The sequence below is a fragment of the Anser brachyrhynchus genome (assembly GCF_964034855.1).
Source record: "Anser brachyrhynchus genome assembly, contig: SCAFFOLD_119, whole genome shotgun sequence".
Classification (NCBI taxonomy): domain Eukaryota; kingdom Metazoa; phylum Chordata; class Aves; order Anseriformes; family Anatidae; genus Anser; species Anser brachyrhynchus.
Window position 1 is genome coordinate 80,704 of NW_027663829.1, and position 26,901 is coordinate 107,604.

A 26,901-nucleotide genomic window follows, 5' to 3' on the forward strand; every position below is an offset into this window, starting at 1 on the left:
GAGAGTGCACTGGCACCTCTGGGGATGCAGTGCAGTGAGTCCAGAGAGTGCACTGGCACCACTGGGGATGCAGTGCAGTGAGTCCAGAGAGTGCACTGGCACCACTGGGGATGCAGTGCAGTGAGTCCAGAGAGTGCACTGGCACCACTGGGGATGCACTGCAGTGAGTCCAGAGAGGGCACTGGCACTATTGGGGATGCACCCCGGTGAGTCCAGAGAGTGCACTGGCACCACTGGGGATGCAGTGCACTGAGTCCAGAGAGGTCACTGGCACCACTGGGGATGCACTGCAGTGAGTCCAGAGAGTGCCCTGGCACCACTGGGGATGCAGTGCAGTGAGTCCAGAGAGTGCACTGGCACCACTGGGGATGCAGTGCAGTGAGTCCAGAGAGTGCACTAGCACCACTGGGGATGCAGTGCAGTGAGTCCAGAGAGTGCACTGGCACCAATGGGGATGCAGTGCAGTGAGTCCAGAGAGTGCACTGGCACCACTGGGGATGCAGTGCCGTGAGTCCAGAGAGTGCACTGGCACCACTGGGGATGCACTACAATGAGTCGAGAGAGTGCACTGGCACCAATGGCAATGCAGTGCAGTGAGTCCAGAGAGTGCATTGGCACCACTGGGGATGCAGTGCAGTGAGTCCAGAGAGTGCCCTGGCACCACTGGGGATGCAGTGCAGTGAGTCCAGAGAGTGCACTGGCACCACTGGGGATGCAGTGCCGTTGGTCCAGAGAGTGCACTAGCACCACTGGGGATGCAGTGCCGTGAGTCCAGAGTGTGCACTGGCACCACTGGGGATGCAGTGCAGTGAGTCCAGAGAGTGCACTGGCACCACTGGGGATGCAGTGCTGTGAGTCCAGAGAGTGCCTTGGCACCACTGGGGATGCAGTGCAGTGAGTCCAGAGAGTGCACTGGCACCACCGGGGATGCAGTGCCGTGAGTCCAGAGAGTGCACTGGCACCACTGGGGATGCACTGCAGTGAGTCCAAAGAGTGCACTGGCACCACTGGGGATGCACTGCAGTGACTCAAGAGAGTGCACTGGCACCACTAGGGATGCAGTGCAGTGAGTCCAGAGAGTTCACTGGCACCACTGGGGATGCAGTGCAGTGAGTCCAGAGACTGCACTGGCCCTACTGGGGATGTAGTGCAGTGAGTCTACAGAGGGCACTGGCACCACTGGGGATGCACAGCAGTGAGTCCAGAGAGTGCACTGGCACCACTGGGGATGCAGTGCAGTGAGTCCAGAGAGTGCACTGGCACCACTGGGGATGCAGTGCAGTGAGTCCAGAGAGTGCACTGGCACCATTGGGGATGCAGTGCAGTGAGTCCAGAGAGTGCACTGGCACCACTGGGGATGCAGTGCAGTGAGTCCAGAGAGTGCACTGGCACCACTGGGGATGCACTGCAGTGAGCTCAGAGAGTGCACTGGCACCACTGGGGATGCAGTGCAGTGAGTCCAGAGAGTGCACTGGCACCACTGGGGATGCAGTGCAGTGAGTCCAGAGAGTGCAGTTGCACCACTGGGGATACAGCGCAGTGAGTCCAGAGAGTGCCCTGGCACCACTGGGGATGCAGCGCAGTGAGTCCAGAGAGTGCACTGGCACCACTGGGGATGCAGCGCAGTGAGTCCAGAGAGTGCACTGGCACCACTGGGGATGCACTGCCGTGAGTCCAGAGAGTGCACTGGCACCACTGGGGATGCAGTGCCGTGAGTCCAGAGAGTGCACTGGCACCTCTGGGGATGCAGTGCAGTGAGTCCAGAGAGTGCACTGGCACCACTGGGGATGCAGTGCAGTGAGTTCAGAGAGTGCACTGGCACCACTGGTGATGCAGTGCAGTGAGTCCAGAGAGTGCACTGGCACCACTGGGGATGCACTGCAGTGAGTCCAGAGAGGGCACTGGCACTATTGGGGATGCACCCCGGTGAGTCCAGAGAGTGCACTGGCACCACTGGGGATGCAGTGCACTGAGTCCAGAGAGGTCACTGGCACCACGGGGGATGCAGTGCAGTGAGTCCAGAGAGTGCCCTGGCACCACTGGGGATGCAGTGCAGTGAGTACAGAGAGTGCACTGGCACCACTGGGGATGCAGTGCAGTGAGTCCAGAGTGTGCACTAGCACCACTGGGGATGCAGTGAAATGAGTCCAGAGAGTGAACTGGCACCACTGGGGATGCAGTGCAGTGAGTCCAGAGAGTGCACTGGCAAAACTAGGGATGAAGTGCAGTGAGTCCAGAGAGTGCACTGGCACCAATGGGGATGCACTGCAGTGAGTCCAGAGAGTGCACTGGCACCACTGGGGATGCAGTGCAGTGAGTCCAGAGAGTGCACTGGCACCACTGGGGATGCAGTGCAGTGAGTCCAGAGAGTGCACTGGCACCACTGGGGATGCACTGCAGTGAGTCCAGAGAGGGCACTGGCACTATTGGGGATGCACCCCGGTGAGTCCAGAGAGTGCACTGGCACCACTGGGGATGCAGTGCACTGAGTCCAGAGAGGTCACTGGCACCACTGGGGATGCACTGCAGTGAGTCCAGAGAGTGCCCTGGCACCACTGGGGATGCAGTGCAGTGAGTCCAGAGAGTGCACTGGCACCACTGGGGATGCAGTGCAGTGAGTCCAGAGAGTGCACTAGCACCACTGGGGATGCAGTGCAGTGAGTCCAGAGAGTGCACTGGCACCAATGGGGATGCAGTGCAGTGAGTCCAGAGAGTGCACTGGCACCACTGGGGATGCAGTGCCGTGAGTCCAGAGAGTGCACTGGCACCACTGGGGATGCACTGCAATGAGTCCAGAGAGTGCACTGGCACCAATGGCAATGCAGTGCAGTGAGTCCAGAGAGTGCCTTGGCACCACTGGGGATGCAGTGCAGTGAGTCCAGAGAGTGCCCTGGCACCACTGGGGATGCAGTGCAGTGAGTCCAGAGAGTGCACTGGCACCACTGGGGATGCAGTGCCGTTGGTCCAGAGAGTGCACTAGCACCACTGGGGATGCAGTGCCGTGAGTCCAGAGTGTGCACTGGCACCACTGGGGATGCAGTGCAGTGAGTCCAGAGAGTGCACTGGCACCACTGGGGATGCAGTGCTGTGAGTCCAGAGAGTGCCTTGGCACCACTGGGGATGCAGTGCAGTGAGTCCAGAGAGTGCACTGGCACCACCGGGGATGCAGTGCCGTGAGTCCAGAGAGTGCACTGGCACCACTGGGGATGCACTGCAGTGAGTCCAAAGAGTGCACTGGCACCACTGGGGATGCACTGCAGTGACTCAAGAGAGTGCACTGGCACCACTAGGGATGCAGTGCAGTGAGTCCAGAGAGTTCACTGGCACCACTGGGGATGCAGTGCAGTGAGTCCAGAGACTGCACTGGCCCTACTGGGGATGTAGTGCAGTGAGTCTACAGAGGGCACTGGCACCACTGGGGATGCACAGCAGTGAGTCCAGAGAGTGCACTGGCACCACTGGGGATGCAGTGCAGTGAGTCCAGAGAGTGCACTGGCACCACTGGGGATGCACTGCAGTGAGTCCAGAGAGTGCACTGGCACCACTGGGGATGCAGTGCAGTGAGTCCAGAGAGTGCACTGGCACCACTGGGGATGCACTGCAGTGAGCTCAGAGAGTGCACTGGCACCACTGGGGATGCAGTGCAGTGAGTCCAGAGAGTGCACTGGCACCACTGGGGATGCAGTGCAGTGAGTCCAGAGAGTGCAGTTGCACCACTGTGGATACAGCGCAGTGAGTCCAGAGAGTGCACTGGCACCACTGGGGATGCAGCGCAGTGAGTCCAGAGAGTGCACTGGCACCACTGGGGATGCAGCGCAGTGAGTCCAGAGAGTGCACTGGCACCACTGGGGATGCACTGCCGTGAGTCCAGAGAGTGCACTGGCACCACTGGGGATGCAGTGCCGTGAGTCCAGAGAGTGCACTGGCACCTCTGGGGATGCAGTGCAGTGAGTCCAGAGAGTGCACTGGCACCACTGGGGATGCAGTGCAGTGAGTCCAGAGAGTGCACTGGCACCACTGGTGATGCAGTGCAGTGAGTCCAGAGAGTGCACTGGCACCACTGGGGATGCACTGCAGTGAGTCCAGAGAGGGCACTGGCACTATTGGGGATGCACCCCGGTGAGTCCAGAGAGTGCACTGGCACCACTGGGGATGCAGTGCACTGAGTCCAGAGAGGTCACTGGCACCACGGGGGATGCAGTGCAGTGAGTCCAGAGAGTGCCCTGGCACCACTGGGGATGCAGTGCAGTGAGTACAGAGAGTGCACTGGCACCACTGGGGATGCAGTGCAGTGAGTCCAGAGAGTGCACTAGCACCACTGGGGATGCAGTGCCGTGAGTCCAGAGAGTGCACTGGCAAAACTAGGGATGAAGTGCAGTGAGTCCAGAGAGTGCACTGGCACCAATGGGGATGCACTGCAGTGAGTCCAGAGAGTGCACTGGCACCACTGGGGATGCAGTGCCGTGAGTCCAGAGAGTGCACTGGCACCACTGGGGATGCACTGCAATGAGTCCAGAGAGTGCACTGGCACCAATGGCAATGCAGTGCAGTGAGTCCAGAGAGTGCCTTGACACCACTTGGGATGCAGTGCAGTGAGTCCAGAGAGTGCCCTGGCACCACTGGGGATGCAGTGCAGTGAGTCCAGAGAGTGCACTGGCACCACTGGGGATGCAGTGCCGTTGGTCCAGAGAGTGCACTAGCACCACTGGGGATGCAGTGCCGTGAGTCCAGAGTGTGCACTAGCACCACTGGGGATGCAGTGAAATGAGTCCAGAGAGTGCACTGGCACCACTGGGGATGCAGTGCGGTGAGTCCAGAGAGTGCACTGGCACCACTGGGGTTGCAGTGCGGTGAGTCCAGAGAGCGCACTGGCACCACTGGGGATGCACTGCAGTGAGTCCAGAGAGGGTACTGGCACTATTGGGGATGCACCCCGGTGAGTCCAGAGAGTGCACTGGAACCACTGGGAATGCACTGCTGTGAGTCCAGAGAGGTCACTGGCACCACTGGGGATGCAGTGCAGTGAGTCCAGAGAGTGCCCTGGCACCACTGGTGATGCAGTGCAGTGAGTCCAGAGAGTGCACTGGCACCACTGGGGATGCAGTGCAGTGAGTCCAGAGAGTGCCCTGGCACCACTGGGGATGCAGTGCAGTGAGTCCAGAGAGTGCACTGGCACCACTGGGGATGCAGTGCCGTGAGTCCAGAGAGTGCACTGGCACCACTGGGGATGCACTGCAATGAGTCCAGAGAGTGCACTGGCACCAATGGCAATGCAGTGCAGTGAGTCCAGAGAATGCCTTGGCACCACTGGGGATGCAGTGCAGTGAGTCCAGAGAGTGCACTGGCACCACTGGGGATGCAGTTCCGTGAGTCCAGAGTGTGCACTGGCACCACTGGGGATGCAGTGCAGTGAGTCCAGAGAGTGCACTGGCACCAGTGGGGATGCAGTGCTGTGAGTCCAGAGAGTGCACTGGAACCACTGGGGGTGCAGTGCAGTGAGTCCAGAGAGTGCACTGGCACCAGTGGGGATGCACTACAGTGAGTCCAGAGAGTGCACTGGCACCACTGGGGATGCAGTGCCGTGAGTCCAGAGAGCGCACTGACACCACCGGGGATGCAGTGAAATGAGTCCAGAGAGCGCACTGGCACCACTGGGGATGCACTGCAGTGAGACCAGAGATTGCACTGGTACGATTGGGGATGCACTGCAGTGAGTCCAGAGAGTGCACTGGCACCACTGGAGATGCAGTGCAGTGACTCAAGAGAGTGCACTGGCACCACTGGGGATGCAGTGCAGTCAGTCCAGAGAGTGCACTGGCACCACTGGGGATGCACTGCAGTGAGTCCAGAGAGTGCACTGGCCCCACTGGAGATGTAGTGCAGTGAGTCCACAGAGGGCACTGGCACCAATGGGGATGCAGTGCAGTGAGTCCAGAGAGTGCCCCGGCACCATTGGGGATGCAGTGCAGTGAGTCCAGAGAGTGCCGTGGCACCACTGGGGATGCAGTGCAGTGAGTCCAAAGAGTGCACTGGCACCATTGGGGATGCAGTGCAGTGAGTCCAGAGAGTGCACTGTCACCACTGCGGATGCAGTGCAGTGATCCAGAGAGTGCACTGGCACCTCTGGGGATGCAGCCCGGTGAGTCCAGAGAGTGCACTGACACCAATGGGGATGAAGTGCAGTGAGTCCAGAGAGTGCACTGGCACCACTGGGGATGGCCATTAGTGAGTCCAGAGAGTGCACTGGCACCACTGGGGATGCAGTGCAGTGAGTCCAGAGAGTGCATTGGCACCACTGGGGATGCAGTGCAGTGAGTCCAGAGAGTACCCTGATACCACTGGGGATGCAGTGCAGTGAGTCCAGAGAGTGCACTGGCACCACTGGGGATGCAGTGCCGTGAGTCCAGAGAGTGCACTGGCACCACTGGGGATGCAGTGCCGTGAGTCCAGAGTGTGCACTGGCACCACTGGAGATGCAGTGCAGTGAGTCCAGAGAGTGCACTGGCACCACTGGGGATGCACTGCAGTGAGTCCAGAGAGGGCACTGGCACCACTGGGGATGCTGTGCAGTGCGTCCAGAGAGTTCACTGGCACCACTGGGGATGCAGTGCAGTGACTCCAGAGAGTGCACTGGCAACACTGGGGATGCACTGCAGTGAGTCCAGAGAGTGCACTGGCACCACTGGGGATGCAGTGCAGTGAGTCCAGAGAGTGCCCTGGCACCACTGGGGATGCAGTGCAGTCAGTCCAGAGAGTGCACTGGCACCAGTGGGGATGCAGTGCAGTGAGTCCAGAGAGTGCACTGGCACCACTGGGGATGCAGTGCAGTGAGTCCAGAGAGTTCACTTGCACCACTGGGGATGCAGTGCCGTGAGTCCACAGTGTGCACTGGCACCACAGGGGATGCAGTGCAGTGAGTCCAGAGAGTGCACTGGCACCACTGGGGATGCAGCGCAGTGAGTCCAGAGACTGCACTGGCACCACAGGGGATGCAGTGCAGTGAGTCCAGAGAGTGCCCTGGCACCACTGGGGATTCAGTGCAGTGAGTCCAGAGAGTGCACTGGCACCACTGGGGATGCAGTGCCGTGAGTCCAGAGAGTGTGCTGGCACCACTGGGGATTCAGTGCAGTGAGTCCAGAGAGTGCACTGGCACCACTGGGGATGCAGTGTCGTGAGTCCAGAGAGTGCACTGGCACCACTGGGGATGCACTGCAATGAGTCCAGAGAGTGCACTGGCACCAATGGCAATGCAGTGCAGTGAGTCCAGAGAGTGCCTTGGCACCACTTGGGATGCAGTGCAGTGAGTCCAGAGAGTGCCCTGGCACCACTGGGGATGCAGTGCAGTGAGTCCAGAGAGTGTACTGGCACCACTGGGGATGCAGTGCCGTTGGTCCAGAGAGTGCACTAGCACCACTGGGGATGCAGTGCCGTGAGTCCAGAGTGTGCACTAGCACCACTGGGGATGCAGTGAAATGAGTCCAGAGAGTGCACTGGCCCCACTGGGGATGCAGTGCGGTGAGTCCAGAGAGTGCACTGGCACCACTGGGGTTGCAGTGCGGTGAGTCCAGAGAGCGCACTGGCACCACCTGGGATGCACTGCAGTGAGTCCAGAGAGGGTACTGGCACTATTGGGGATGCACCCCGGTGAGTCCAGAGAGTGCACTGGAACCACTGGGAATGCACTGCTGTGAGTCCAGAGAGGTCACTGGCACCACTGGGGATGCAGTGCAGTGAGTCCAGAGAGTGCCCTGGCACCACTGGGGATGCAGTGCAGTGAGTCCAGAGAGTGCACTGGCACCACTGGGGATGCAGTGCAGTGAGTCCAGAGAGTGCCCTGGCACCACTGGGGATGCAGTGCAGTGAGTCCAGAGAGTGCACTGGCACCACTGGGGATGCAGTGCCGTGAGTCCAGAGAGTGCACTGGCACCACTGGGGATGCACTGCAATGAGTCCAGAGAGTGCACTGGCACCAATGGCAATGCAGTGCAGTGAGTCCAGAGAGTGCCTTGGCACCACTGGGGATGCAGTTCCTTGAGTCCAGAGAGTACCCTGGCACCACTGGGGATGCACTGCAGTGAGTCCAGAGAGTGCACTGGCACCAGTGGGGATGCAGTGCTGTGAGTCCAGAGAGTGCACTGGAACCACTGGGGGTGCAGTGCAGTGAGTCCAGAGAGTGCACTGGCACCACTGGGGATGCACTACAGTGAGTCCAGAGAGTGCACTGGCACCACTGGGGATGCAGTGCCGTGAGTCCAGAGAGTGCACTGACACCACCGGGGATGCAGTGAAATGAGTCCAGAGAGCGCACTGGCACCACTGGGGATGCACTGCAGTGAGACCAGAGATTGCACTGGTACGATTGGGGATGCACTGCAGTGAGTCCAGAGAGTGCACTGGCACCACTGGGGATGCAGTGCAGTGACTCAAGAGAGTGCACTGGCACCACTGGGGATGCAGTGCAGTCAGTCCAGAGAGTGCACTGGCACCACTGGGGATGCACTGCAGTGAGTCCAGAGAGTGCACTGGCCCTACTGGAGATGTAGTGCAGTGAGTCCACAGAGGGCACTGGCACCACTGGGGATGCAGTGCAGTGAGTCCAGAGAGTGCCCCGGCACCATTGGGGATGCAGTGCAGTGAGTCCAGAGAGTGCACTGGCACCATTGGGGATGCAGTGCAGTGAGTCCAGAGAGTGCACTGTCACCACTGCGGATGCAGTGCAGTGATCCAGAGAGTGCACTGGCACCTCTGGTGATGCAGCCCGGTGAGTCCAGAGAGTGCACTGACACCACTGGGGATGCAGTGCAGTGAGTCCAGAGAGTGCACTGGCACCACTGGGGATGGCCATTAGTGAGTCCAGGGAGTGCACTGGCACCACTGGGGATGCAGTGCAGTGAGTCCAGAGAGTGCATTGGCACCACTGGGGATGCAGTGCAGTGAGTCCAGAGAGTACCCTGATACCACTGGGGATGCAGTGCAGTGAGTCCAGAGAGTGCACTGGCACCACTGGGGATGCAGTGCCGTGAGTCCAGAGAGTGCACTGGCACCACTGGGGATGCAGTGCAGTGAGTCCAGAGTGTGCACTGCCACCACTGGGGATGCAGTGCAGTGAGTCCAGAGAGTGCACTGGCACCACTGGGGATGCACTGCAGTGAGACCAGAGAGTGCACTGGCACCACTGGTTATGCTGTGCAGTGCGTCCAGAGAGTTCACTGGCACCACTGGGGATGCAGTGCTGTGAGTCCAGAGAGTGCACTGGCACCACCGGGAATTCAGTGCAGTGAGTCCAGAGAGGGCACTGGCACCACTGGGGATGCAGTGCAGTGACTCCAGAGAGTGCACTGGCAACACTGGGGATGCACTGCAGTGAGTCCAGAGAGTGCACTGGAACCACTGGGGATGCAGTGCAGTGAGTCCAGAGAGTGCCCTGGCACCACTGGGGATGCAGTGCAGTGAGTTCAGAGAATACACTGGCACCACTGGGGATGCAGTGCGGTGAGTGCAGAGAGTGCACTGGCACCACTGGGGATGCAGTGCAGTGAGTCCAGAGAGTGCCCTGGTACCACTGGGGATGCAGTGCAGTCAGTCCAGAGAGTACCCTGGCACCACTGGGGATGCAGTGCAGTGAGTCCAGAGAGTGCACTGGCACCAATGGCGATGCAGTGCCGTCAGTCCAGAGAGTGCACTAGCACCACTGTGGATGCAGTTCCGTGAGTCCACAGTGTGCACTTGCACCACTGGGGATGCAGTGCAGTGAGTCCAGAGAGTGCACTGGCACCACTGGGGATGCAGTGCAGTGAGTCCAGAGAGTGCACTGGCACCACGAGTGATGCACTACAGTGAGTCCAGAGAGTGCACTGGCACCACTGGGGATGCAGTGCAGTGAGTCCAGAGAGTCCACTGGCACTACTGGGGATGCAGTGCCGTGAGTCCAGAGAGTGCACTGGCACCAGTGGGGATGCAGTGCAGTGAGTCCAGAGAGTCCACTGGCACCACTGGAGATGCAGTGCAGTGATCCAGAGAGTGCACTGGCACCACTGGGGATGCACCCTGGTTAGTCCAGAGAGTGCACTGGCACCACTGGGGATGCAGTGCAGTGAGTCCAGAGTGTGACCTGGCACCACTGGGGATGCAGTGCAGTGAGTCCAGAGAGTGCACTGGCACCACTGGGGATGAAGTGCAGTGAGTCCAGAGAGTGCACTGGCACCACTGGGGATGCACCCCGGTGAGTCCAGAGAGTGCACTGGCACCACTTGTGATGCACTACAGTGAGTCCAGAGAGTGCACTGGCACCACTGGGGATGCAGTGCTAGTGAGTCCAGAGAGTGCACTGTCACCACTGGGGATGCAGTGCAGTGAGTCCAGAGAGTGCACTGGCACCACTGGGGATACACTGCAGTGAGTCCAGAGAGTGCACTGGCACCACTGGGGATGCAATGGAGTGAGTCCAGAGAGTGCACTGGCACCACTGGGGATGCACTGCAGTGACTCAAGAGAGCGCACTGGCACCACTGGGGATGCAGTGCAGTGAGTCCAGAGAGTGCACTGGCACCACTGGGGATGCAATGGAGTGAGTCCAGAGAGAGCACTGGCACCACTGGGGATGCACTGCAGTGACTCGAGAGAGCGCACTGGCACCAGTGGGGATGCAGTGCAGTGAGTCCAGAGAGTGCACTGGCACCACTGGGGATGCAGTGCAGTGAGTCCAGAGAGTGCACGGGCACCCCTGGGGATGCAGTGCAGTGAGTCCAGAGAGTGCACGGGCACCACTGGGGATGCAGTGCAGTGAGTCCAGAGAGTGCACTGGCACCACTGGTTGTGCAGTGCAGTGAGTCCAGAGAGTGCACTGGCACCACTGGGGATGCAGTGCAGTGAGTCCAGAGAGTACCCTGGCACCAGTGGGGATGCAGTGCAGTGAGTCCAGAGAGTGCACTGGCACCACCTGGGATGCAGTGCAGTGAGTCCAGAGAGTGCACTGGCACCACTGGGGATGAAGTGCAGTGAGTCCAGAGAGTCCACTGGCACCACTAGGGATGCAGTGCAGTGAGTCCAGAGAGTGCACTGGCAACACTGGAGATGCAGTGCAATGAGTCCAGATAGTGCACTGGCACCACCTGGGATGCACTGCAGTGTGTCCAGAGAGTGCACTGGCACCTCTGGGGATGCAGTGCAGTGAGTCCAGAGAGTGCACTGGCACCACTGGGGGTGCAGTGCAGTGAGTGCAGAGAGTGCACTGGCACCAGTGGGGATGCACTGCAGTGAGTCCAGAGAGTGCACAGGCACCACTGGGGATGCACTGCAGTGAGTCCAGAGAGTGCACTGGCACCACTGGTTGTGCAGTGCAGTGAGTCCAGAGAGTGCACTGGCACCATTGGGGATGCAGTGCAGTGAGTCCAGAGAGTGCCCTGGCACCGCTGGAGATGCAGTGCAGTGAGTCCAGAGAGTGCACTGGCACCACCTGGGATGCAGTGCAGTGAGTACAGATAGTGCACTGGCACCACTGGGGATGCAGTGCAGTGAGTCCAGAGAGTGCACTGGCACCACTGGGGATGCAGTGCAGTGAGTCCAGAGAGTGCACTGGCACCGCTGGAGATGCAGTGCAGTGAGTCCAGATAGTGCACTGGCACCACCTGGGATGCAGTGCAGTGAGTCCAGAGAGTGCACTGGCACCTCTGGGGATGCAGTGCAGTGAGTCCAGAGAGTGCACTGGCACCTCTGGGGATGAAGTGCAGTGAGTCCAGAGAGTGCACTGGCACCACTGGGGATGCAGTGCAGTGAGTCCAGAGAGTGCACTGGCACCACTGGGGATGCACTGCAGTGAGTCCAGGGAGTGCACTGGCACCACTGGGGATGCAGTGCGTTGAGTCCAGAGAGCGCACTGGCAACACTGGGGATGCACTGCAGTGATTCAAGAGAGGGCACTGGCACCACTGGGGATGCACCCCGGTGAGTCCAGAGAGTGCACTGGAACCACTGGGAATGCACTGCACTGAGTCCAGAGAGGTCACTGGCACCACTGGGGATGCAGTGCAGTGAGTCCAGAGAGTGCCCTGGCACCACTGGGGATGCAGTGCACTGAGTCCAGAGAGTGCACTGGCACCACTGGGGATGCAGTGCAGTGAGTTCAGAGAGTGCACTGGCACCACTGGGGATGCAGTGCAGTGAGTCCAGAGAGTGCACTGGCACCACTGGGGATGCAGTGCCGTGAGTCCAGAGAGTGCAGTGGCACCACTGGGGATGCACTGCAATGAGTCCAGAGAGTGCACTGGCACCAATGGCAATGCAGTGCAGTGAGTCCAGAGTGTGCCTTGGCACCACTGGGGATGCAGTGCCGTGAGTCCAGAGAGCGCACTGGCACCACCGGGGATGCAGTGAAATGAGTCCAGAGAGCGCACTGGCACTACTGGGGATGAAGTGCAGTGAGTCCAGAGAGTCCACTGGCACCACTAGGGATGCAGTGCAGTGAGTCCAGAGAGTGCACTGGCACCGCTGGAGATGCAGTGCAATGAGTCCAGATAGTGCACTGGCACCACCTGGGATGCACTGCAGTGAGTCCAGAGAGTGCACTGGCACCACCGGGGATGCAGTGAAATGAGTCCAGAGAGCGCACTGGCACCACTGGGGATGAAGTGCAGTGAGTCCAGAGAGTCCACTGGCACCACTAGGGATGCAGTGCAATGAGTCCAGGTAGTGCACTGGCACCACCTGGGATGTACTGCAGTGAGTCCAGAGAGTGCACAGGCACCACTGGGGATGCAGTGCAGTGAGTCCAGAGAGTGCACAGGCACCACTGGGGATGCAGTGCAGTGAGTCCAGAGAGTGCACTGGCACCACTGGGGATGCACCCCGGTGAGTCCAGAGAGTGCACTGGCACCAGTGGGGATGCACTGCAGTGAGTCCAGAGAGTGCACAGGCACCACTGGGGATGCACTGCAGTGAGTCCAGAGAGTGCACTGGCACCACTGGGGATGCACTGCAGTGAGTCCAGAGAGTGCCCTGGCACCACTGGGGATGCAGTGCAGTGAGTCCAGAGAGTGCACTGGCACCACTGGGGATGCAGTGCAGTGAGTCCAGAGAGTGCACTAGCACCACTGGGGATGCAGTGCAGTGAGTCCAGAGAGTGCACTGGCACCAATGGGGATGCAGTGCAGTGAGTCCAGAGAGTGCACTGGCACCACTGGGGATGCAGTGCCGTGAGTCCAGAGAGTGCACTGGCACCACTGGGGATGCACTGCAATGAGTCCAGAGAGTGCACTGGCACCACTGGGGATGCAGTGCTGTGAGTCCAGAGAGTGCCTTGGCACCACTGGGGATGCAGTGCAGTGAGTCCAGAGAGTGCACTGGCACCACCGGGGATGCAGTGCCGTGAGTCCAGAGAGTGCACTGGCACCACTGGGGATGCACTGCAGTGAGTCCAAAGAGTGCACTGGCACCACTGGGGATGCACTGCAGTGACTCAAGAGAGTGCACTGGCACCACTGGGGATGCAGTGCAGTGAGTCCAGAGAGTTCACTGGCACCACTGGGGATGCAGTGCAGTGAGTCCAGAGACTGCACTGGCCCTACTGGGGATGTAGTGCAGTGAGTCTACAGAGGGCACTGGCACCACTGGGGATGCACAGCAGTGAGTCCAGAGAGTGCACTGGCACCACTGGGGATGCACTGCAGTGAGTCCAGAGAGTGCACTGGCACCACTGGGGATGCACTGCAGTGAGTCCAGAGAGTGCACTGGCACCATTGGGGATGCAGTGCAGTGAGTCCAGAGAGTGCACTGGCACCACTGGGGATGCAGTGCAGTGAGTCCAGAGAGTGCACTGGCACCACTGGGGATGCACTGCAGTGAGCTCAGAGAGTGCACTGGCACCACTGGGGATGCAGTGCAGTGAGTCCAGAGAGTGCACTGGCACCACTGGGGATGCAGTGCAGTGAGTCCAGAGAGTGCAGTTGCACCAAAGGGGATACAGCGCAGTGAGTCCAGAGAGTGCACTGGCACCACTGGGGATGCAGCGCAGTGAGTCCAGAGAGTGCACTGGCACCACTGGGGATGCAGCGCAGTGAGTCCAGAGAGTGCACTGGCACCACTGGGGATGCACTGCCGTGAGTCCAGAGAGTGCACTGGCACCACTGGGGATGCACTGCCGTGAGTCCAGAGAGTGCACTGGCACCTCTGGGGATGCAGTGCAGTGAGTCCAGAGAGTGCACTGGCACCACTGGGGATGCAGTGCAGTGAGTCCAGAGAGTGCACTGGCACCACTGGTGATGCAGTGCAGTGAGTCCAGAGAGTGCACTGGCACCACTGGGGATGCACTGCAGTGAGTCCAGAGAGGGCACTGGCACTATTGGGGATGCACCCCGGTGAGTCCAGAGAGTGCACTGGCACCACTGGGGATGCAGTGCACTGAGTCCAGAGAGGTCACTGGCACCACGGGGGATGCAGTGCAGTGAGTCCAGAGAGTGCCCTGGCACCACTGGGGATGCAGTGCAGTGAGTACAGAGAGTGCACTGGCACCACTGGGGATGCAGTGCAGTGAGTCCAGAGAGTGCACTAGCACCACTGGGGATGCAGTGCAGTGAGTCCAGAGAGTGCACTGGCAAAACTAGGGATGAAGTGCAGTGAGTCCAGAGAGTGCACTGGCACCAATGGGGATGCACTGCAGTGAGTCCAGAGAGTGCACTGGCACCACTGGGGATGCAGTGCCGTGAGTCCAGAGAGTGCACTGGCACCACTGGGGATGCACTGCAATGAGTCCAGAGAGTGCACTGGCACCAATGGCAATGCAGTGCAGTGAGTCCAGAGAGTGCCTTGACACCACTTGGGATGCAGTGCAGTGAGTCCAGAGAGTGCCCTGGCACCACTGGGGATGCAGTGCAGTGAGTCCAGAGAGTGCACTGGCACCACTGGGGATGCAGTGCCGTTGGTCCAGAGAGTGCACTAGCACCACTGGGGATGCAGTGCCGTGAGTCCAGAGTGTGCACTAGCACCACTGGGGATGCAGTGAAATGAGTCCAGAGAGTGCACTGGCACCACTGGGGATGCAGTGCGGTGAGTCCAGAGAGTGCACTGGCACCACTGGGGTTGCAGTGCGGTGAGTCCAGAGAGCGCACTGGCACCACTGGGGATGCACTGCAGTGAGTCCAGAGAGGGTACTGGCACTATTGGGGATGCACCCCGGTGAGTCCAGAGAGTGCACTGGAACCACTGGGAATGCACTGCTGTGAGTCCAGAGAGGTCACTGGCACCACTGGGGATGCAGTGCAGTGAGTCCAGAGAGTGCCCTGGCACCACTGGGGATGCAGTGCAGTGAGTCCAGAGAGTGCACTGGCACCACTGGGGATGCAGTGCAGTGAGTCCAGAGAGTGCCCTGGCACCACTGGGGATGCAGTGCAGTGAGTCCAGAGAGTGCACTGGCACCACTGGGGATGCAGTGCCGTGAGTCCAGAGAGTGCACTGGCACCACTGGGGATGCACTGCAATGAGTCCAGAGAGTGCACTGGCACCAATGGCAATGCAGTGCAGTGAGTCCAGAGAGTGCCTTGGCACCACTGGGGATGCAGTGCAGTGAGTCCAGAGAGTACCCTGGCACCACTGGGGATGCAGTGCAGTGAGTCCAGAGAGTGCACTGGCACCACTGGGGATGCAGTTCCGTGAGTCCAGAGTGTGCACTGGCACCACTGGGGATGCAGTGCAGTGAGTCCAGAGAGTGCACTGGCACCAGTGGGGATGCAGTGCTGTGAGTCCAGAGAGTGCACTGGAACCACTGGGGGTGCAGTGCAGTGAGTCCAGAGAGTGCACTGGCACCAGTGGGGATGCACTACAGTGAGTCCAGAGAGTGCACTGGCACCACTGGGGATGCAGTGCCGTGAGTCCAGAGAGCGCACTGACACCACCGGGGATGCAGTGAAATGAGTCCAGAGAGCGCACTGGCACCACTGGGGATGCACTGCAGTGAGACCAGAGATTGCACTGGTACGATTGGGGATGCACTGCAGTGAGTCCAGAGAGTGCACTGGCACCACTGGAGATGCAGTGCAGTGACTCAAGAGAGTGCACTGGCACCACTGGGGATGCAGTGCAGTCAGTCCAGAGAGTGCACTGGCACCACTGGGGATGCACTGCAGTGAGTCCAGAGAGTGCACTGGCCCCACTGGAGATGTAGTGCAGTGAGTCCACAGAGGGCACTGGCACCACTGGGGATGCAGTGCAGTGAGTCCAGAGAGTGCCCCGGCACCATTGGGGATGCAGTGCAGTGAGTCCAGAGAGTGCCGTGGCACCACTGGGGATGCAGTGCAGTGAGTCCAAAGAGTGCACTGGCACCATTGGGGATGCAGTGCAGTGAGTCCAGAGAGTGCACTGTCACCACTGCGGATGCAGTGCAGTGATCCAGAGAGTGCACTGGCACCTCTGGGGATGCAGCCCGGTGAGTCCAGAGAGTGCACTGACACCAATGGGGATGAAGTGCAGTGAGTCCAGAGAGTGCACTGGCACCACTGGGGATGGCCATTAGTGAGTCCAGAGAGTGCACTGGCACCACTGGGGATGCAGTGCAGTGAGTCCAGAGAGTGCATTGGCACCACTGGGGATGCAGTGCAGTGAGTCCAGAGAGTACCCTGATACCACTGGGGATGCAGTGCAGTGAGTCCAGAGAGTGCACTGGCACCACTGGGGATGCAGTGCCGTGAGTCCAGAGAGTGCACTGGCACCACTGGGGATGCAGTGCCGTGAGTCCAGAGTGTGCACTGCCACCACTGGGGATGCAGTGCAGTGAGTCCAGAGAGTGCACTGGCACCACTGGGGATGCACTGCAGTGAGACCAGAGAGTGCACTGGCACCACTGGGGATGCTGTGCAGTGCGTCCAGAGAGTTCACTGGCACCACTGGGGATGCAGTGCTGTGAGTCCAGAGAGTGCACTGGCACCACCGGGAATTCAGTGCAGTGAGTCCAGAGAGGGCACTGGCACCACTGGGGATGCAGTGCAGTGACTCCAGAGAGTGCACTGGCAACACTGGGGATGCACTGCAGTGAGTCCAGAGAGTGCACTGGAACCACTGGGGATGCAGTGCAGTGAGTCCAGAGAGTGCCCTGGCACCACTGGGGATGCAGTGCAGTGAGTTCAGAGAATACACTGGCACCACTGGGGATGCAGTGCGGTGAGTGCAGAGAGTGCACTGGCACCACTGGGGATGCAGTGCAGTGAGTCCAGAGAGTGCCCTGGCACCACTGGGGATGCAGTGCAGTCAGTCCAGAGAGTGCACTGGCACCAGTGGGGATGCAGTGCAGTGAGTCCAGAGAGTGCACTGGCACCACTGGGGATGCAGTGCAGTGAGTCCAGAGAGTTCACTTGCACCACTTGGGATGCAGTGCCGTGAGTCCACAGTGTGCACTGGCACCACAGGGGATGCAGTGCAGTGAGTCCAGAGAGTGCACTGGCACCACTGGGGATGCAGCGCAGTGAGTCCAGAGAGTGCACTGGCACCACTGGGGATGCAGTGCAGTGAGTCCAGAGAGTGCCCTGGCACCACTGGGGATTCAGTGCAGTGAGTCCAGAGAGTGCACTGGCACCACTGGGGATGCAGTGCCGTGAGTCCAGAGAGTGCACTGGCACCACTGGGGATTCAGTGCAGTGAGTCCAGAGAGTGCACTGGCACCACTGGGGATGCAGTGTCGTGAGTCCAGAGAGTGCACTGGCACCACTGGGGATGCACTGCAATGAGTCCAGAGAGTGCACTGGCACCAATGGCAATGCAGTGCAGTGAGTCCAGAGAGTGCCTTGGCACCACTTGGGATGCAGTGCAGTGAGTCCAGAGAGTGCCCTGGCACCACTGGGGATGCAGTGCAGTGAGTCCAGAGAGTGCACTGGCACCACTGGGGATGCAGTGCCGTTGGTCCAGAGAGTGCACTAGCACCACTGGGGATGCAGTGCCGTGAGTCCAGAGTGTGCACTAGCACCACTGGGGATGCAGTGAAATGAGTCCAGAGAGTGCACTGGCCCCACTGGGGATGCAGTGCGGTGAGTCCAGAGAGTGCACTGGCACCACTGGGGTTGCAGTGCGGTGAGTCCAGAGAGCGCACTGGCACCACCTGGGATGCACTGCAGTGAGTCCAGAGAGGGTACTGGCACTATTGGGGATGCACCCCGGTGAGTCCAGAGAGTGCACTGGAACCACTGGGAATGCACTGCTGTGAGTCCAGAGAGGTCACTGGCACCACTGGGGATGCAGTGCAGTGAGTCCAGAGAGTGCCCTGGCACCACTGGGGATGCAGTGCAGTGAGTCCAGAGAGTGCACTGGCACCACTGGGGATGCAGTGCAGTGAGTCCAGAGAGTGCCCTGGCACCACTGGGGATGCAGTGCAGTGAGTCCAGAGAGTGCACTGGCACCACTGGGGATGCAGTGCCGTGAGTCCAGAGAGTGCACTGGCACCACTGGGGATGCACTGCAATGAGTCCAGAGAGTGCACTGGCACCAATGGCAATGCAGTGCAGTGAGTCCAGAGAGTGCCTTGGCACCACTGGGGATGCAGTTCCGTGAGTCCAGAGAGTACCCTGGCACCACTGGGGATGCACTGCAGTGAGTCCAGAGAGTGCACTGGCACCAGTGGGGATGCAGTGCTGTGAGTCCAGAGAGTGCACTGGAACCACTGGGGGTGCAGTGCAGTGAGTCCAGAGAGTGCACTGGCACCAGTGGGGATGCACTACAGTGAGTCCAGAGAGTGCACTGGCACCACTGGGGATGCAGTGCCGTGAGTCCAGAGAGCGCACTGACACCACCGGGGATGCAGTGAAATGAGTCCAGAGAGCGCACTGGCACCACTGGGGATGCACTGCAGTGAGACCAGAGATTGCACTGGTACGATTGGGGATGCACTGCAGTGAGTCCAGAGAGTGCACTGGCACCACTGGGGATGCAGTGCAGTGACTCAAGAGAGTGCACTGGCACCACTGGGGATGCAGTGCAGTCAGTCCAGAGAGTGCACTGGCACCACTGGGGATGCACTGCAGTGAGTCCAGAGAGTGCACTGGCCCCACTGGAGATGTAGTGCAGTGAGTCCACAGAGGGCACTGGCACCACTGGGGATGCAGTGCAGTGAGTCCAGAGAGTGCCCCGGCACCATTGGGGATGCAGTGCAGTGAGTCCAGAGAGTGCCGTGGCACCACTGGGGATGCAGTGCAGTGAGTCCAAAGAGTGCACTGGCACCATTGGGGATGCAGTGCAGTGAGTCCAGAGAGTGCACTGTCACCACTGCGGATGCAGTGCAGTGATCCAGAGAGTGCACTGGCACCTCTGGGGATGCAGCCCGGTGAGTCCAGAGAGTGCACTGACACCAATGGGGATGAAGTGCAGTGAGTCCAGAGAGTGCACTGGCACCACTGGGGATGGCCATTAGTGAGTCCAGAGAGTGCACTGGCACCACTGGGGATGCAGTGCAGTGAGTCCAGAGAGTGCATTGGCACCACTGGGGATGCAGTGCAGTGAGTCCAGAGAGTACCCTGATACCACTGGGGATGCAGTGCAGTGAGTCCAGAGAGTGCACTGGCACCACTGGGGATGCAGTGCAGTGAGTCCAGAGAGTGCACTGGCACCGCTGGAGATTCAGTGCAGTGAGTCCAGAGAGTGCACTGGCACCACCTGGGATGCACTGCAGTGAGTCCAGAGAGTGCACTGGCACCACTGGGGGTGCAGTGCAGTGAGTCCAGAGAGTGCACTGGCACCGCTGGAGATGCAGTGCAGTGAGTCCAGAGAGTGCCCTGGCACCACTGGGGATGCAGTGCAGTGAGTCCAGAGAGTATCCTGGCACCAATGGGGATGCAGTGCCGTCAGTCCAGAGAGTGCACTAGCACCACTGTGGATGCAGTTCCGTGAGTCCACAGTGTGCACTTGCACCACTGGGGATGCAGTGCAGTGAGTCCAGAGAGTGCACTGGCACCACTGGGGATGCAGTGCAGTGAGTCCAGAGAGTGCACTGGCACCACGAGTGATGCACTACAGTGAGTCCAGAGAGTGCACTGGCACCACTGGGTATGCAGTGCAGTGAGTCCAGAGAGTCCACTGGCACTACTGGGGATGCAGTGCCGTGAGTCCAGAGAGTGCACTGGCACCAGTGGGGATGCAGTGCAGTGAGTCCAGAGAGTCCACTGGCACCACTGGAGATGCAGTGCAGTGATCCAGAGAGTGCACTGGCACCACTGGGGATGCACCCCGGTTAGTCCAGAGAGTGCACTGGCACCACTGGGGATGCAGTGCAGTGAGTCCAGAGTGTGACCTGGCACCACTGGGGATGCAGTGCAGTGAGTCCAGAGAGTGCACTGGCACCACTGGGGATGAAGTGCAGTGAGTCCAGAGAGTGCACTGGCACCACTGGGGATGCACCCCGGTGAGTCCAGAGAGTGCACTGGCACCACTTGTGATGCACTACAGTGAGTCCAGAGAGTGCACTGGCACCACTGGGGATGCAGTGCTAGTGAGTCCAGAGAGTGCACTGTCACCACTGGGGATGCAGTGCAGTGAGTCCAGAGAGTGCACTGGCACCACTGGGGATACACTGCAGTGAGTCCAGAGAGTGCACTGGCACCACTGGGGATGCAATGGAGTGAGTCCAGAGAGTGCACTGGCACCACTGGGGATGCACTGCAGTGACTCAAGAGAGCGCACTGGCACCACTGGGGATGCAGTGCAGTGAGTCCAGAGAGTGCACTGGCACCACTGGGGATGCAATGGAGTGAGTCCAGAGAGAGCACTGGCACCACTGGGGATGCACTGCAGTGACTCGAGAGAGCGCACTGGCACCAGTGGGGATGCAGTGCAGTGAGTCCAGAGAGTGCACTGGCACCACTGGGGATGCAGTGCAGTGAGTCCAGAGAGTGCACGGGCACCCCTGGGGATGCAGTGCAGTGAGTCCAGAGAGTGCACGGGCACCACTGGGGATGCAGTGCAGTGAGTCCAGAGAGTGCACTGGCACCACTGGTTGTGCAGTGCAGTGAGTCCAGAGAGTGCACTGGCACCACTGGGGATGCAGTGCAGTGAGTCCAGAGAGTACCCTGGCACCAGTGGGGATGCAGTGCAGTGAGTCCAGAGAGTGCACTGGCACCACCTGGGATGCAGTGCTGTGAGTCCAGAGAGTGCACTGGCACCACTGGGGATGAAGTGCAGTGAGTCCAGAGAGTCCACTGGCACCACTAGGGATGCAGTGCAGTGAGTCCAGAGAGTGCACTGGCAACACTGGAGATGCAGTGCAATGAGTCCAGATAGTGCACTGGCACCACCTGGGATGCAGTGCAGTGAGTCCAGAGAGTGCACTGGCACCTCTGGGGATGCAGTGCAGTGAGTCCAGAGAGTGCACTGGCACCACTGGGGGTGCAGTGCAGTGAGTGCAGAGAGTGCACTGGCACCAGTGGGGATGCACTGCAGTGAGTCCAGAGAGTGCACTGGCACCACTGGTTGTGCAGTGCAGTGAGTCCAGAGAGTGCACTGGCACCATTGGGGATGCAGTGCAGTGAGTCCAGAGAGTGCCCTGGCACCGCTGGAGATGCAGTGCAGTGAGTCCAGAGAGTGCACTGGCACCACCTGGGATGCAGTGCAGTGAGTACAGATAGTGCACTGGCACCACTGGGGATGCAGTGCAGTGAGTCCAGAGAGTGCACTGGCACCACTGGGGATGCAGTGCAGTGAGTCCAGAGAGTGCACTGGCACCACCGCTGGAGATGCAGTGCAGTGAGTCCAGATAGTGCACTGGCACCACCTGGAATGCAGTGCAGTGAGTCCAGAGAGTGCACTGGCACCTCTGGGGATGCAGTGCAGTGAGTCCAGAGAGTGCACTGGCACCTCTGGGGATGAAGTGCAGTGAGTCCAGAGAGTGCCGTGGCACCACTGGGGATGCAGTGCAGTGAGTCCAGAGAGTGCACTGGCACCACTGGGGATGCACTGCAGTGAGTCCAGGGAGTGCACTGGCACCACTGGGGATGCAGTGCGTTGAGTCCAGAGAGCGCACTGGCAACACTGGGGATGCACTGCAGTGATTCAAGAGAGGGCACTGGCACCACTGGGGATGCACCCCGGTGAGTCCAGAGAGTGCACTGGAACCACTGGGAATGCACTGCACTGAGTCCAGAGAGGTCACTGGCACCACTGGGGATGCACTGCAGTGAGTCCAGAGAGTGCCCTGGCACCACTGGGGATGCAGTGCACTGAGTCCAGAGAGTGCACTGGCACCACTGGGGATGCAGTGCAGTGAGTTCAGAGAGTGCACTGGCACCACTGGGGATGCAGTGCAGTGAGTCCAGAGAGTGCACTGGCACCACTGGGGATGCAGTGCCGTGAGTCCAGAGAGTGCACTGGCACCACTGGGGATGCACTGCAATGAGTCCAGAGAGTGCACTGGCACCAATGGCAATGCAGTGCAGTGAGTCCAGAGTGTGCCTTGGCACCACTGGGGATGCAGTGCCGTGAGTCCAGAGAGCGCACTGGCACCACCGGGGATGCAGTGAAATGAGTCCAGAGAGCGCACTGGCACCACTGGGGATGAAGTGCAGTGAGTCCAGAGAGTCCACTGGCACCACTAGGGATGCAGTGCAGTGAGTCCAGAGAGTGCACTGGCACCGCTGGAGATGCAGTGCAATGAGTCCAGATAGTGCACTGGCACCACCTGGGATGCACTGCAGTGAGTCCAGAGAGTGCACTGGCACCACCGGGGATGCAGTGAAATGAGTCCAGAGAGCGCACTGGCACCACTGGGGATGAAGTGCAGTGAGTCCAGAGAGTCCACTGGCACCACTAGGGATGCAGTGCAGTGAGTCCAGAGAGTGCACTGGCACCACTGGAGATGCAGTGCAATGAGTCCAGATAGTGCACTGGCACCACCTGGGATGTACTGCAGTGAGTCCAGAGAGTGCACAGGCACCACTGGGGATGCAGTGCAGTGAGTCCAGAGAGTGCACTGGCACCACTGGGGATGCACCCCGGTGAGTCCAGAGAGTGCACTGGCACCAGTGGGGATGCACTGCAGTGAGTCCAGAGAGTGCACAGGCACCACTGGGGATGCACTGCAGTGAGTCCAGAGAGTGCACTGGCACCACTGGTTGTGCAGTGCAGTGAGTCCAGAGAGTGCACTGGCACCACTGGGGATGCAGTGCAGTGAGTCCAGAGAGTGCACTGGCACCACTGGAGATGCAGTGCAGTGAGTCCAGAGAGTGCACTGGCACCACCTGGGATGCAGTGCAGTGAGTACAGATAGTGCACTGGCACCACCTGGGATGCACTGCAGTGAGTCCAGAGAGTGCACTGGCACCTCTGGGGATGCAGTGCAGTGAGTCCAGAGAGTGCACTGGCACCTCTGGGGATGAAGTGCAGTGAGTCCAGAGAGTGCACTGGCACCACTGGGGATGCAGTGCAGTGAGTCCAGAGAGTGCAGTTGCACCACTGGGGATACAGCGCAGTGAGTCCAGAGAGTGCACTGGCACCACTGGGGATGCAGTGCAGTGAGTCCAGAGAGTGCACTGGCACCACTGGGGATGCAGCGCAGTGAGTCCAGAGAGTGCACTGGCACCACTGGGGATGCACTGCCGTGAGTCCAGAGAGTGCACTGGCACCACTGGGGATGCACTGCCGTGAGTCCAGAGAGTGCACTGGCACCTCTGGGGATGCACTGCAGTGAGTCCAGAGAGTGCCCTGGCACCACTGGGGATGCAGTGCAGTGAGTCCAGAGAGTGCACTGGCACCACTGGGGATGCAGTGCAGTGAGTCCAGAGAGTGCACTGGCACCACTGGGGATGCACTGCAGTGAGTCCAGAGAGGGCACTGGCACGATTGGGGATGCACCCCGGTGAGTCCAGAGAGTGCACTGGCACCAGTGGGGATGCAGTGCAGTGAGTCCAGAGAGGTCACTGGCACCACTGGGGATGCAGTGCAGTGAGTCCAGAGAGTGCCCTGGCACCACTGGGGATGCAGTGCAGTGAGTCCAGAGAGTGCACTGGCACCACTGGGGATGCAGTGCAGTGAGTCCAGAGAGTGCACTAGCACCACTGGGGATGCAGTGCAGTGAGTCCAGAGAGTGCACTGGCACCAATGGGGATGCAGTGCAGTGAGTCCAGAGAGTGCACTGGCACCACTGGGGATGCAGTGTCGTGAGTCCAGAGAGTGCACTGGCACCACTGGGGATGCACTGCAATGAGTCCAGAGAGTGCACTGGCACCAATGGCAATGCAGTGCAGTGAGTCCAGAGAGTGCACTGGCACCACTAGGGATGCAGTGCAGTGAGTCCAGAGAGTTCACTGGCACCACTGGGGATGCAGTGCAGTGAGTCCAGAGACTGCACTGGCCCTACTGGGGATGTAGTGCAGTGAGTCTACAGAGGGCACTGACACCACTGGGGATGCACAGCAGTGAGTCCAGAGAGTGCACTGGCACCACTGGGGATGCAGTGCAGTGAGTCCAGAGAGTGCAGTGGCACCACTGGGGATGCACTGAAGTGAGTCCAGAGAGTGCACTGGCACCATTGGGGATGCAGTGCAGTGAGTCCAGAGAGTGCACTGGCACCACTGGGGATGCAGTGCAGTGAGTCCAGAGAGTGCACTGGCACCACTGGGGATGCACTGCAGTGAGCTCAGAGAGTGCACTGGCACCACTGGGGATGCAGTGCAGTGAGTCCAGAGAGTGCACTGGCACCACTGCGGATGCACTGCAGTGAGTCCAGAGAGTGCAGTTGCACCAAAGGGGATACAGCGCAGTGAGTCCAGAGAGTGCACTGGCACCACTGGGGATGCACTGCCGTGAGTCCAGAGAGTGCACTGGCACCACTGGGGATGCACTGTCGTGAGTCCAGAGAGTGCACTGGCACCTCTGGGGATGCAGTGCAGTGAGTCCAGAGAGTGCACTGGCACCACTGGGGATGCAGTGCAGTGAGTCCAGAGAGTGCACTGGCACCACTGGTGATGCAGTGCAGTGAGTCCAGAGAGTTCACTGGCACCACTGGGGATGCACTGCAGTGAGTCCAGACAGGGCACTGGCACTATTGGGGATGCACCCCGGTGAGTCCAGAGAGTGCACTGGCACCACTGGGGATGCAGTGCACTGAGTCCAGAGAGGTCACTGGCACCACTGGGGATGCAGTGCAGTGAGTCCAGAGAGTGCCCTGGCACCACTGGGGATGCAGTGCAGTGAGTACAGAGAGTGCACTGGCACCACTGGGGATGCAGTGCAGTGAGTCCAGAGAGTGCACTAGCACCACTGGGGATGCAGTGCAGTGAGTCCAGAGAGTGCACTGGCAAAACTAGGGATGAAGTGCAGTGAGTCCAGAGAGTGCACTGGCACCAATGGGGATGCACTGCAGTGAGTCCAGAGAGTGCACTGGCACCACTGGGGATGCAGTGCCGTGAGTCCAGAGAGTGCACTGGCACCACTGGGGATGCACTGCAATGAGTCCAGAGAGTGCTCTGGCACCAGTGGGGATGCAGTGCTGTGAGTCCAGAGAGTGCACTGGCACCACTGGGGGTGCACTGCAGTGAGTCCAGAGAGTGCTCTGGCACCAGTGGGGATGCAGTGCTGTGAGTCCAGAGAGTGCACTGGCACCACTGGGGGTGCAGTGCAGTGAGTCCAGAGAGTGCACTGGCACCACTGGGGATGCAGTGCAGTGAGTCCACAGAGGGCACTGGCACCACTGGGGATGCAGTGCAGTGAGTCCAGAGAGTGCCCTGGCACCATTGGGGATGCAGTGCAGTGAGTCCAGAGAGTGCCGTGGCACCAGTGGGGATGCAGTGCAGTGAGTCCAAAGAGTGCACTGGCACCACTGGGGATGCAGTGCAGTGACTCAAGAGAGTGCACTGGCACCACTGGGGATGCAGTGCTGTGAGTCCAGAGAGTGCACTGGCACCACTGGGGATGCAGTGCAGTGAGTCCAGAGAGTGCACTGGCCCCACTGGGGATGCAGTGCAGTGAGTCCACAGAGGGCACTGGCACCACTGGGGATGCAGTGCAGTGAGTCCAGAGAGTGCCCTGGCACCATTGGGGATGCAGTGCAGTGAGTCCAGAGAGTGCCGTGGCACCAGTGGGGATGCAGTGCAGTGAGTCCAAAGAGTGCACTGGCACCACTGGGGATGCAGTGCAGTGAGTCCAGAGAGTGCACTGGCACCACTGGGGATGCAGTGCAGTGAGTCCAAAGAGTGCACTGGCACCATTGCGGATGCAGTGCAGTGAGTCCAGAGAGTGCACTGGCACCAATGGGGATGCAGTGCAGTGAGTCCAGAGAGTGCACTGTCACCACTGCGGATGCAGTGCAGTGATCCAGAGAGTGCACTGGCACCTCTGGGGATGCAGCCCGGTGAGTCCAGAGAGTGCACTGACACCAATGGGGATGAAGTGCAGTGAGTCCAGAGAGTGCACTGGCACCAGTGGGGATGCAGTGCAGTGAGTCCAGAGAGTGCACTGGCACCACTGGGGATGCAGTGCAGTGAGTCCAGAGAGTGCATTGGCACCACTAGGGATGCAGTGCAGTGATTCCAGAGAGTACCCTGATACCACTGGGGATGCAGTGCAGTGAGTCCAGAGAGTGCACTGGCACCACTGGGGCTGCAGTGCCGTGAGTCCAGAGAGTGCAATGGCACCACTGGGGATGCAGTGCCGTGAGTCCAGAGTGTGCACTGGCACCACTGGGGATGCAGTGCAGTGAGTCCAGAGAGTGCACTGGCACCACTGGGGATGCAGTGCAGTGAGTCCAGAGAGTGCACTGGCACCACTGGGGATGCTGTGCAGTGCGTCCAGAGAGTTCACTGGCACCACTGGGGATGCAGTGCTGTGAGTCCAGAGAGTGCACTGGCACCACCGGGAATTCAGTGCAGTGAGTCCAGAGAGGGCACTGGCACCAGTGGGGATGCTGTGCAGTGCGTCCAGAGAGTTCACTGGCACCACCGGGAATTC